General features: G+C 44.8%; 2 protein-coding genes across 5 annotated transcripts in view; one reads left to right on the top strand and one right to left on the bottom strand.

Annotated features, from left to right (window-relative positions):
- ncor1 (nuclear receptor corepressor 1) overlaps positions 1-13,256 on the bottom strand; it is a 376,647-nt gene extending 363,391 nt beyond the window's left edge. Inside the window, exon 1 of the mRNA XM_078224546.1 lies at positions 13,151-13,256. The gene's annotated coding sequence lies outside the window, so the exon portion shown is untranslated. The remainder of the gene's footprint in view (positions 1-13,150) is intronic.
- pigl (phosphatidylinositol glycan anchor biosynthesis, class L) overlaps positions 1-14,032 on the top strand; it is an 84,074-nt gene that overhangs the window by 14,859 nt on the left and 55,183 nt on the right. The window lies entirely within an intron of this gene.

The raw sequence follows: 14,032 nt of genomic DNA, 5'->3' as shown, positions 1-14,032 counted from the left end.
CAGTATTTCAAATGTGGCCTAAACAACTGTAACATAATTTGCCAACTTTTATACTCAATGACCTAGCCAGTGAAGGCAAGCATGCCATGCTTGCCAAGCTAGAGTCCCAGGCTAGCCACACCAACCCTCGCCGACTATGACAAGGTCTGCAAGACATAACAGGCTACAAAATTAAGGCATGTAAACTCGCCGGCTCCAATGCACCCTTCCCTGATGAGCTCAATGCATTCTACGCCCCTTTTGAGCAAGAGATCAGCAAGAGCATGCCCGCCACCTAGAATCCCTTGATGAACCTGAATCTGGGGTCACCATTGCAGATGTCAGAGGAGCCTTCTCGAAGGTCAACCCATGAAAAGTGACTGGCCCAGATGGAGTACCCAGACATGCACTCAGATCCTGCGCAGATAAGCTGGCGGAGGTATTCAGACATCTTCAACCTCTCTTTACAACAATCCGAGGTTCCTATCTGCTTCAAGAAGACGACCATCATCCCGGTACCTAAGAAAAACCAAGCAGCGTGCCTTAATGACTACCGGCCAGTGGCTCTGACATCCATAATTATGAAGTACTTCAAAAGGCTAATCATGGCACGAATCAATTCCAGCTTCCCTGATTACCTGGATCCACTACAGATTGCCTACCGCCGCAACAGGTCCACAGCAGACGCCATTTCCCTGGCCCTACACTCAACCCTGGAACACTTAGATAACAAGGACACCTATGTCAGACTCCTATTTATTGACATTAGCTCAGCCTTCAACACTATTATTCCCACGAAACTCATCTCCAAACTCCTTGACCTGGGCCTCAGCACCTCCCTCTGCGACTGGATTCTGAACTTCCTAACTCACAGACCACAATCAGTAAGTTTAGGCAATACCTCCTCCACAATCATCCTCAACACCGGTGCCCCACAAGGAAGTGTTCTCAGCGCCCTACTATACTCCTTATACATCTATGACTGTGTTGCCAAATTCCCCTCCAATTTGATTTTCAAGTTTGCTGACAACATCACCGTAGTGGGTGGGATCCCAAACAATGATGAGACAGAGTACAGGAATGAGACAGAGAATCTGGTGAACTGGTGCGGCAACAATATCTCTCCCTCAATGTCAACAAAATGAAGGAGATTGTCATTGACTTCAGGAAGCGTAAAGGAGAACATGCCCCTGTCTACATCAACAGAGACGAAGTAGAAAGGGTCGAGAGCTTCAAGTTTTTAGGTGTCCAGATCACCAACAACCTGTCCTGGTCCCCCCATGCCGACACTATAGTTAAGAAAGCCCACCAACACCTCTACTTTCTCAGAAGATGAAGGAAATTTGGCATGTCAGCTCCGACTCTCACCAACTTTTACAGATGCACCATAGAAAGCATCCTTTCTGGTTGTATTGCAGCTTGGTATGGCTCCTGCTCTGCCCAAGGCTGCAAGGAACTACAAAAGGTAATGAATATAGCCCAATCCATCACGCAAACCAGCCTCCCATCCATTGACTCTGTCTATACTTCCTGCTGCCTCAGCAAAGCAGTCAGCATAATCACACACCCCGGACATTCTCCCTTTCACCTTCTTCCGTCGGGAAAAAGATATAGAAGTCTGAGGTCATGTACCAACTGACTCAAGAACAGCTTCTTCCCTGTTGTCAGACTTTTGAATGGACTTACCTTGCATTAAGTTGATCTTTCTCGACACCCTAGCTATGACTGTAACACTACATTCTGCACTCTCTCGTTTCCTTCTCTATGATGGTGAAGTTCTTCGAAAATGTGACTAAACACATTGACGAAGGGAAGGCGGTAGATGTGGTCTCTATGGATTTTAGCAAGGCGTTCGATAAGGTCCCCCATGCAAGGCTTCGAGAAAAAGTGAGAGGGCATGGGATCCAAGGGGCTGCTACCCGGTGGATCCAGAACTGGCTTGTCCAAAGGAGGCAGAGAGTGGGTATAGATGGGTCTTTTTCTAAATGGAGATTGGTCACCAGTGGTGTGCCCCAGGGATCTGTTCTGGGACCCTTGCTGTTTGTCATTTTCATAAATGACCTGGATGAGGAAGTGGAGGGATGGGTTGGTAAGTTTGCCGACGACACGAAGGTTGGTGGCATTGTGGATAGTCAGGAGGGATGTCAGAAGTTACAGAGGGACATAGATAGGATGCAAGACTGGGCGGACAAGTGGCAGATAGACTTCAACCCAGATAAATGCGTCGTGGTCCATTTTGGTAGGTCAAATGGGATGAAGGAATACAATATTAAGGGAAAGACTCTTAGTGCTGTGGAGGATCAGAAGGACCTTGGGGTCCGGGTCCATAGGACTCTAAAATCAGCCCCGCAGGTGGAGGAGGTGGTTAAGAAGGCATATGGTGTGCTGGCCTTTATCAATCGAGGGATTGAGTTTAGGAGTCCGGGGATAATGATGCAGCTATATAAGACCCTCGTCAGAACCCCACTTGGAGTACTGTGCTCAGTTCTGGTTGCCTCATTACAGGAAGGATGTGGAAATGATTGAAAGGGTGCAGAGGAGATTTACAAGGATGTTGCCTGGATTGAGTGGCATGCCTTATGAGGATAGGCTGAGGGAGCTCGGCCTTTTCTCCTTGGAGAGACGTAGGATGAGAGGAGACCTAATAGAGGTATATAAGATGTTGAGAGGCATAGATCGGGTGGACTCTCAGAGGCTTTTTTCCAGGGTGGAAATGTCTGCTACGAGAGGACACAGGTTTAAGGTGCTGGGGGGTAGGTACAGGGGAAATGTTAGGGGGAACTTTTTCACACAGAGGGTGGCGGGCGAGTGGAATCGGCTGCCGTCAGTGGTGGTGGAGGCAAACTCAATAGGGACTTTTAAGAGACTCCTGGATGAGTACATGGGACTTAATAGGATGGAGGGTCATAGGTAGGCCTAAAAGGTAGGGATATGTTCGGCACAACTTGTGGGGCCGAAGGGCCTGTTTGTGCTGTAGTTTTTCTATGTTTCTATGTTTCTAAAATATATTAAATATTAGACAGTTACATGGGTAGGATGAGTATAGAGGCTGTTTCCACGCTGTAAACCTCTATGACTCTATTACTTGGAATAAATTAAATACACTTGACATTAGCCTAAAGACATTTAATTAAACAACACACCAAGTATTAGCCAAAAAATAAATAGCCATTCACACTTGGAGCACTGACTGAAAATGGTTTAAAATTGTGTCAAAAAGAAACATTTTGAGCTGTTCTTTTGTCCTTTCAGGTGATGATTTGGAACTGCCACATTTAAAACTTGCTTTAATAGATGAAATGCCGTTGGGCCGAACCTGAATAGCCACTTGTTGATATGAAAGCTTCTAAAAGTGTCATCAGTGAGTTCAGTCAAAACCAGGTGCTGGTAATCATACCACTTACAACAACTTGTTTGTATTTATATAGCACCTTTATGTAGTAAAACAACCCAAGGTACTTCAGAGAGACAATTCTATAAACAACAGGGCAGTGGAGGCTGGATCAGTGAATATATTTAAGGCTGAGTTAGACAGTTTTCTGATTGACAAAAGAATCAAGTATCTGGGGCGACAGGCAGGAAAATGGAGTAAAGGCCACAATCAGATCAGCCATGACCTTTCTGAATCACAGAGCAGGCTCGAGAGGCCGAATGGCCTACTCCTGCTCTTGTTTCTTATGTTCTTATGTAGCAGTGATGAAAACTGGACAAGAGGTTAAACAAAAAGGTTTGGGGAGGAGGGGCTGAAGAGAGGGGAAAAGGTAAAGTTCAAGCCTTGTGTCCTGAGTACAAAGGTCCTCAGTTTATTAAGATTTAGCTTGGCTCACCAAAGTTTCACTAAACAGTAACCCAGGGAGACAATATCTGGCACAGGTCTGACTTACTCCATGTTTACAAAGACTTGCACATTCTGTGGGGGGATGGGCAGTACATCTGAAAAATAGGACATGAGCCCATTAAGTCTGTGTTTGCCTTATCGGGCATGACAGCTGAGTACTGTGTAGCGTTGCTGTGTGAACTCCATTGACCCTGTGCTTTTTTCATCTCAGAGGCTTCAGGGAATAATGAGCAAGTAGTGTACATAAATCGGAGATTCTTTCAACACACTTCCCCTGAGCTGCATACATCAGCTGGAAACTTGGGAAATTAAAATGTTTAGATATATATGTTCATCTGTTTCACAAACAGCCCACGTAATTTCATTGATAAAGGATGTATATGAATGATAAAGGGTTGGAGTCACTGTGATTGGCATGTGACCAGCCAACCAGAGAGCTGTTTGCCCTATGGGTGTGGAGCCTACAGAGGTTGAGCAACTGTGACAGTAGAGTCTTTATCTGCAGCTATGCCAGCAGCTTTTTGCTTGTGAACATTCAGCACATCCACATTAAACAAACAAACGTGGGAATAGTGCTTGCTAATAATTACTGACTGCACCATGACCATCTACTAAGCTGACATCTGTATGTAGACACATGCCTTGAAATACAATGGGACCTGGCACCATTGTGGCAGGTTCCACAGGAGCATTAAGTATCTACACTGTTTCATTGAGTAATGGTTTGCTTACATCCAAGTACTTTTAATTACTCACTAACCCTTCACCCGACATGACAATACATTTCAATTACTGTGAATGACTCAGCTGAAAATATAAAACATCAGGCAAGAATGTGGGAAAAAATAAAAATAGTAAATGATGGAAATACTCAGCAGGTCAGACAGCAGAGACAAAAAAAGCCAACATTTCCAGTCTGTAACCTTTCACCACCTGATTCATTGACACATGGGAGTCACGCTGACCTTAATTTTTACCAACTGGTCTTGTAATGGCCAGTGACACCCCATGAAAATCTCAAACCCCTTTCTTCTAGCAGTGTGAGTAACACAGTTGCCATTGCTGAACCTCTGGGGCCACCCTTGACCAGAAACTTAACTGGACCAGCACATAAATACTATAGCTCCATGGACATATGGGCTGAAGTTAGAAATAGGAAAGGAGCGGTCACATTGTTAGGAGTTTTCTATAGGCCCCCAAATAGTAATAGAGATGTGGAGGAAGAAATTGCAAAGCAGATTATGGATAGGTGTGGAGGTCACAGGGTAGTTGTCATGGGTGACTTTAATTTTCCAAATATTGATTGGAACCTTTATAGGTCGAATAGTTTGGATGGGGCAGTTTTTGTACAGTGTGTGCAGGAGGGTTTCCTGACACAATATGTGGATAGGCCGACGAGAGGTGGGGCCACATTGGATTTGGTACTGGGAAATGAACCGGGCCAAGTGTTAGATTTGGTTGTGGGAGAGCACTTTGGAGATAGTGACCACAATTCGGTGTCTTTTGTTATTGCAATGGAAAGGGATAGGGCCATACGGCAGGGCAAGGTTTATAATTGGGGGAGGGGTAATTATGATGTGATTAGGCAAGAATTAGGGAGCATAAGATGGGAACAGAAAGGCACAAATGAAAAGTGGAGCTTATTCAAGGAACAAATACTGCGTGTCCTTGATAGGTATGTCCCTGTCAGGCAGGGAAGAAATGGTCGAGTGAGGGAACCATGGTTTACAAAAGAGATTGAATGTCTTGTCAAGAGGAAAAAGGAAGCGTATGTAAGGATGAGAAAACAAGGTTCGGTTGCGTCGATTGAGGGTTACAAGTTAGCAAGGAATGAGCTAAAAAAAGGGCTTAGGAGAGCTAGGAGGGGGCATGAGAAGTCCTTGGTGGGTAGGATCAAGGAAAACCCCAAGGCTTTTTACTCTTATGTGAGAAATAAAAGAATGACCAGGGTGAGGTTAGGGCCGGTCAAGGACAATAGTGGGAACTTGTGCATGGAGTCAGAAGAGATAGGAGAGGCGATGAATGAATACTTTTCTTCAGTGTTCACCAAGGAGAGGGGCCATGTTTTTGAGGATGAGAGTGTGATACAGGCTGATAGGCTGGAGGAGGTATTAGCAATTTTGAAAAACCTGAGGGTCGATAAGTCCCCTGGGCCAGATGAGATATATCCTAGGATTCTTTGGGAGGCAAGGGAGGAGATTGCAGAGCCTTTGGATTTGATCTTTGGGTCCTCACTGTCCACGGGGATAGTGCCAGAGGACTGGAGAGTAGCGAATGTTGTTCCTCTGTTCAAGAAAGGAAATAGGAATGACCCTGGTAATTATAGGCCGGTTAGTCTTACTTCGGTGGTCGGTAAGTTAATGGAAAAGGTCCTGAGGGATAGGATTTATGACCATTTAGAAAGATGCAGCTTAATCCGGGATAGTCAACATGGATTCGTGAAGGGTAAGTCTTGCCTCACAAATTTGATTGAATTCTTTGAGGAGGTAACTAAGTGTGTAGATGAAGGTAGAGCAGTTGATGTCATATACATGGACTTTAGTAAGGCGTTTGATAAGGTCCCCCATGGTCGGCTCATGAAGAAAGTAAGGAGGTGTGGGATAGAGGGGAATTTGGCCGATTGGATAAGTAACTTGCTATCTCATAGAAGACAGAGGATGGTGATGGATGGAAAATTTTCAGACTGGAGAACAGTTACTAGCGGTGTACCACAGGGATCAGTGCTGGGTCCTCTGCTCTTTGTGATTTTTATCAATGACTTGGAGGAGGGGGCTGAAGGGTGGGTCAGTAAATTTGCTGATGACACCAAAATTGGTGGAGTGGTGGATGAGGTGGAGGGCTGTTGTAGGCTGCAAAGGGACATTGATAGGATGCGGAGCTGGGCCGAAAAATGGCAGATGGAGTTTAATCCTGATAAGTGCGAGGTGATTCATTTTGGTAGGACAAATTTGAATGCGGATTACAGGGTCAACGGTAGGGTTCTGAGGAATGCGGAGGAACAGAGAGATCTTGGGGTTCATATCCACAGATCTCTGAAGGTTGCCACTCAAGTGGATAGAGCCATGAAGAAGGCCTATAGTGTGTTAGCGTTTATTAACAGGAGGTTTGAGTTTAAGAGCCGTGGGGTTATGGTGCAACTGTACAGGACCTTGGTGAGACCACATTTGGAATATTGTGTGCAGTTCTGGTCACCTCACTATAAGAAGGATGTGGAAGCACTGGAGAGAGTGCAAAGGAGATTTACCAGGATGCTGCCTGGTTTGGAGGGTAGGTCTTATGAGGAAAGGTTGAGGGAGCTAGGGCTTTTCTCTTTAGAGCGGAGGAGGATGAGAGGCGACTTAATAGAGGTTTATAAGATGATGAGGAGGATAGATAGAGTGGACGTTCAGAGACTATTTCCTCAGGTGGATGTAGCTGTTACTAAGGGGCATAACTATAAGGTTCATGGTGGGAGATATAGGAAGGATGTCCGAGGTAGGTTCTTTACTCAGAGAGTGGTTGGGGTGTGGAATGGACTGCCTGCTGTGATAGTGGAGTCGGACACTTCAGGAATTTTCAAGCGGTTAGTGGATAGGCACATGGAGCACACCAGAATGATAGGGAGTGGGACAGCTTGATCTTGGTTTCGGTCAAAGCTCGGCACAACATCGAGGGCCGAAGGGCCTGTTCTGTGCTGTACTGTTCTATGTCTATGTCTATGACATTTTAAGGCTGGGAATTCTGTAGTGAGAGGTTCACGTCCTGACTTCCCAAAGTCTTTCAACCACCTACAAAGCGTAAGTCAAGATTGTGATAGGATACTCCCATTATGCAAATGACAGTGATATCCTGTGAATGAACCTTATAATGTTGCCTCTGTGTGATATCGGTGTGAGAATATTGCACTACTCCAATGAGTGGTGGTTGAATGTCGCTAAGTATTGTTCTATGCCATAGCTATTTCTGACTTAATTTAACAACTGCACAAATGGAATTGTTAATTAAAAACAAAATGCTGGAAGTGTTCAGCAACAATTTGAAAGATTGAAGTTTGTAGACAGTATCTGTGACAGTACTCACACATCTGATATTCTGCAGTCCGGCATTGGTGTAGTTCAAGAATTGTTGCAATGGTATCACTTTACAAACATGCAATTGGTGCTCTGAAGTCCATCTGCCATTCAGTTACCACTTGCTTAAAATGACTTGTTTCCATGTTTGAAATGGTCACATTTCGGTTCTTATAACACCTAGTTCCACTGAATGAGTTAGTTTACTAATGGTGTAAACAAATATTGAAAGTGATCTAACCCATTTCTCATCCTCACATGTTACCTCCACACTGAACTATTCCAATGTTTTCCTGGCCAGTCACCCTATACTCTACCTTTTGGATGCACACCTAAAACTCTAGTGCCCATATCCTAACTCGCAATAAATTCCATTCACCCTTCACCCTTGTGTATGCTGACTCCGTGTCTAGCAATTTGGTGACATAGTAGTAATGTCACTGGGCTAGTCATTCGGAGCCCAGTCTGAGGACAGGGTCCAAATCCCATCACAGCAGCTGTTTGAATTTAAATTCAATTAATGAATCTAAAATATGAAGCTAGTCTCAGTAATGATGACCATGACAACTATCGTTAATTGTTGTAAAAGCCCATTTGTTTTTTAAAAAAATTTTTACTCCATCCTTAAAGTTACAAAGCCAATGCTCAGAGTGGAGTGGGCAAACCCAAATCCATTCCTAGCTTGCTTCAAAAACCCAATTCAAAATCCAATTGAATATAATTCATGGTTTCCCCCCATGAGAGACAAACAGGGTACTGAAAGAAATTTCAGAGGTAATAGCGGATGCGTTAGTGGTTATTTATCAAAATTTGTTGGATTCTGGGGTAGTGCCGGCGGATTGGAAAATGGCTAATGTTACGCCACTGTTTAAAAAAGGAAATAGACAAAAGGCGGGTAACTACAGGCCGGTTAGCTTAACGTCTGTAGTTGGGAAAATGCTGGAATCCATCATTAAAGAAGAAATAGCAGGCCATCTGGATAAGAATGGTTCGATTAAGCAGACGCAGCATGGATTCATGAGGGGAAAGTCGTGCTTGACGAACTTGTTGGATTTTTATGAAGATGTGACTAGTGTGGTTGGTGGAGGGGAACCGGTGGATGCGGTGTTTTTGGATTTCCAAAAGGCGTTTGATAAGGTGCCTCACAAAAGGTTGCTGAAGAAGATTGGGTCACACGGAGTTGGGGGTAGGGTGTTAGCGTGGATTGGGGATTGGCTATCCGACAGGAAGCAGAGAGTCGGAATAAATGGGTGCTTTTCTGGTTGGCGAATGGTAACTAGTGGCGTGCCGCAGGGATCGGTACTGGGGCCTCAACTATTTACCATTTATATAGTCGATCTGGAGGAAGGAACTGTGTGTAGGGTAACAAAGTTTGCAGACGACACAAAGATAAGTGGAAAAGTGAATCGTGTGGAGGGCATAGAAGGTCTGCAGAGAGATTTGGACAGGCTGAGTGAGTGGGCGAGGATCTGGCAGATGGAGTATAACATTGACAAATGCGAGGTTATTCACTTTGGAGGAAATAATAGCAAATTGGATTATTATCTAAATGGAAAAAAATTACAACATGCTGCTGTGCAGAGGGACCTGGGGGTCCTTGTGCATGAGACGCAAAAGCCCAGTCTGCAGGTGCAACAGGTGATCAAGAAGACAAATGGGATGTTGGCCTATATCGCAAGGGGGATAGAATATAAAAGCAGAGATGTCTTGCTGCATCTGTACAGGGCATTGGTGAGGCCGCAGCTGGAATACTGTGTGCAGTATTGGTCTCTTATTTGCGGAAGGATATATTGGCCTTGGAGGGAGTGCAGAGAAGGTTCACCAGGTTGATACCAGAGATGAGGGGTGTTGATTATGAGGAGAGACTGAGCAGATTGGGTTTGTACTCGTTGGAATTTAGAAGGCTGAGGGGAGATCTTATAGAGACCTATAAGGTAATGAAGGGGCTGGATAGGGTAGAGGTGGAGAGATTCTTTCCACTTAGAAAGGAAACTACAACTAGAGGGCACAGCCTCAAAATAAAGGGGGGTCAATTTAGGACAGAGTTGAGGAGGAACTTCTTCTCTCAGAGGGTGGTGAATCTCTGGAATTCTCTGCCCACTGAAGTGGTGGAGGCTACCTCGTTGAATATGTTTAAATCACAGATAGATGGATTCCTGATCGGTAAGGGAATTAGGGGTTATAGGGATCAGGCGGGTAAGTGGAACTGATCCACTTCAGATCAGCCATGATCTTATTGAATGGCGGGGCAGGCTCGAGGGGCTAGATGGCCTACTCCTGCTCCTATTTCTTATGTTCTTATGTTCTAAACAAGATCCAAACTGGCAAGAGAAGGCATTGCACCCCATTTTAGGCTTGATCTGATGCTTGATCTTAGCCAAAAAGACCAAGAAGCGATAGAACAGATACTACACTTCATCTTAGCCAAAAGGATGAGGGGAGTAAATCTGCCAGCTTTAGATTTTTTTTATTCATTCATGGGACATGGGTGTTGCTGGCCAGCATTTATTGCCCATCCCTAGTTGCTCTTGAACTGAGTGGCTTGCTAGACCATTTCAGAGGGCAGTTGAGAGTCAACCACATTGCTGTGACTCTGGAGTCACATGTAGGCCAGACCAGGTAAGGACGACAGATTTCCTTCCCGAAAGGACATTAGCGAACCAAATGGGTTTTTCCGACAATTGACGATGGTTTCATTTTCATCAGTAGATTCTTAATTCCAGATTTTTTTTAGATGGAATTCAAATTTCACCATCTGCCGTGGTGGGATTTGAACCCAGGTCCCCAGAACATTAGCTGGATTAATAATCTAGCGATAGTACCACTAGGCCATCGCCTTCCCGATGGTCTGGCCTACATTCTACTGAACTATTCCAATGTTTTCCTGGCCAATCACCCCATACTCTACCTTTTTAGATGTACACCAAAAACTCTAATGCCCCTATCCAAACTCACAACAAATTCCATTCACCCTTTACTCTTGCCCAGACAAGGTAGATGTTCTGGCCTCCATGTGACTCCTGACCCATAGCAATGTGGATGACTTTTAACTCCCCTCTGAATTAGCTCAGCAAGCCACTCAGTCCAAGGGTAGTTAGGGATGAACATAGAACAGTACAGCACAGAACAGGCCCTTCGGCCCACGATGTTGTGCCGACCTTCATCTGAAACCAAGATCAAGCTATCCCACTCCCTACCATCCTGGTGTGCTCCATGTGCCTATCCAATAACCGCTTAAATGTTCCTAAAGTGTCTGACTCCACTATCACTGCAGGCAGTCCATTCCACACCCCAACCACTCTCTGCGTGAAGAACCTACCTCTGATATCCTTCCTATATCTCCCACCATGAACCCTATAGTTATGCCCCCTTGTAATAGCTCCATCCACCCGAGGAAATAGTCTTTGAACGTTCACTCGATCTATCCCCTTCATCATTTTATAAACCTCTATTAAGTCTCCCCTCAATCTCCTCCGCTCCAGAGAGAACAGCCCCAGCTCCCTCAACCTTTCCTCATAAGACCGACACTCCAAACCAGGCAGCATCCTGGTAAATCTCCTCTGCACTCTTTCCAGCGCTTCCACATCCTTCTTATAGTGAGGTGACCAGAACTGCACGCAATATTCCAAATGCGGTCTCACCAAGGTCCTGTACAGTTGCAGCATAACCCCACGGATGAGTAACAAATATGGGCCTTAACAGCGGCACCCACATTCCAGGAAAGGATAAAAATAGTTCTCAACTTGGTGTTCAAATCCCTCCATGGTCTTGCCCCTTTGTATCTCTATATTCTCCTCCAGGCCAGCAACCTTCTGCAATTTCAATATTTCTCCAACTTTGACCTCTTGTGCATCCTCCACTTTGTCAAACCATTGGCGGCCACGACCTCCACCAACTAGGCTCTAAACTCTGGAATTCACTCTCTTCCTCAAAGATACAACCTACCTGTTTGATTGAGTCTATGGCACCTGTCACCTGACTCAGCGTTAAATTTTGTTCTGATTATGTGCCAGTGAAACACCCTTGGAATGTTGTGCTGCATTCAAGGTGCTGTATAAATGCATATTGGTAGTGTTCTCAATATCAACTCTCTTGCTATTGTGGTGCTGAAAATATATTTTATTGTTGGTTTTAAAATCTCAGTTTAAGATGAGAAATTGCTTATGGGAGTAGTGGGTGTCAGCATATGTCCTGTCACACAGTGGTGCTGTTTATTAAGGCTGCACTTGTATCTGTCTATACTCCACTGAGTTCCAACTTCTCCAATATAAGACGACATAAATGTCTACAAAAATTGTGCTGACTGGTCAGCTCTGGCTCGATAAGCTTGATTCTGTAACACAAGATCTACATGTGGCGGCACAGTGGTTAGCAGTGCTGCCTCACAGTGCCTTGGGTGACTGTCTATGTGGAGTTTGCACATTCTCCCCGTGTCTGCGTGGGTTTCCTTCGGGTGCTCTGGTTTCCTCCCGAAGTCCAAAGATGTGCGGGTTAGCTGTATTGGGTGTGCTAAATTGCCCTTTAGTGTCTCAAGATTTGTAGGTTAGGTGGGATTAGCCATGGTAAATGTGTGGGATTATAGGGATAGGAAGAGGGCCTGGGTAAAGAAAGTAAAGTTTATTTATTAGTCACAAGTAAGACTTACATTAACACTGCAATGAAGTTACTGTGAAATTCCCCTAGTCGCCCCACACTGGCGCCTGTTCAGGTCAATGTACCTAACCAGCACGTCTTTCAGACCAGAGCACCCGGAGGAAACTCACACAGACACGGGGAGAATGTGCAGATAGTGATCCAAGCTGGGAATCAAACCTGGGTTCCTGGCACTGTGATGCAGCAGTGCTAACCACTGTGCCACATAGTCTGTCAGAGTGTTGATGCAGACTCGATAGACTGAATAGTCCTTTCTGCACTGTAGGGATTGTATGATGTGTTTCCAACAGGGAGGTCTATGAATGACTATTGGAAGCAGAAATCAGATCAGAGCATGCTCCAATCGGGCTAAGAAAAATCACCTATTGTTTCCTCTGGCAAGTGCAGGTGTCGGGGTAAAATCAGGCTCATGTTTGATGTGAAATAAGATGACATTTATGTTCCAAAAGATTGAATGTATAGTTAATTTCTTTTCAAATGCCATGGCAACTGGATACTGTCTAAAGTTTGTTAAAGTGACCCATATTGTTCCTCTCCTTGCTTGAAAAAGTGTCAGCTATTTCCATTCAGAGCCCCAAATATATCCAGAGAATTTCAAAACTCACCATGTCAGGATCCTGAATCTGCTTACCTTGGTGTAGCTTGTTTTCAGCCTGAAGTAGTGCACTGGGCTGGGTTGGCTGTCTGCGGATTACTGTTTAGAAGCACCGTCAAAGCAGTGTGATCAGCCCCTCCCTACGTGACCTTTCTGTTTAGAACAGTTCAGAGAGATTGTTCTCTCCATCAGATCTCTCACCGTAAATCTGACGTGAGCTTTGCTCAGTTACCATAGTGAATATATCAATCAGAAATATCCTCCCCATTTTGTAGGTCAGAGTTCAGCAAATGTGGGTTATTTAAATTAGCATAAGAAGACGGCCTGTTCTGGGGTCTCTCCAGGTCACTGGTGGCGTTGCTATGGTGCAGCAGTTGCTAAAGATTCCGGTTTCCTGAAGCAGTAGCTTTTGCTGGCGTTGTTTCAACACTAAGAGTTTTAACAACACCAGGTTAAAGTCCAACAGGTTTATTTGGTAGCAAATGCCATTAGCTTTCGGAGCGCTGCTCCTTCGTCAGATGGAGTGGAAATCTGCTCTCAAACAGGGCATTCCGTTGTTTCAACACAGCAGCTTGGAATACTTAACCCTTTGCAAGCTGAAGATTTAAAAAATGTAGCTTCATTTTATTCTGTTTTGCTCCACTTACTCCTTCAGTGACAACTGCTAGTGTGGTTAGTTTGCACAGCTACATTACACATGCAAGATCATGGGAATACAGAAAATAGGAGCAGGAGGAGGCCATTTGGCCCCTCAAGCCTACTCCACCTTTCATCATGATCATGACTGATCCTCTAGCACAATGTCATGCTCCAGGACTCTCCCTATATCCTTTGACACGTTTAGAGTCTTGAAATCGATCTATTTCCTCCTTAAATATATTCAGTGATTTGGTCTCTGCAGCCTGCTGTGATAGAGAA

The sequence above is a fragment of the Mustelus asterias genome, chromosome 12 (genome assembly GCF_964213995.1).
Source record: "Mustelus asterias chromosome 12, sMusAst1.hap1.1, whole genome shotgun sequence".
NCBI classification, from domain to species: domain Eukaryota; kingdom Metazoa; phylum Chordata; class Chondrichthyes; order Carcharhiniformes; family Triakidae; genus Mustelus; species Mustelus asterias.
Note: the sequence above shows the minus strand (reverse complement) of the source record. Positions and strands in the feature narration are given on the sequence as shown.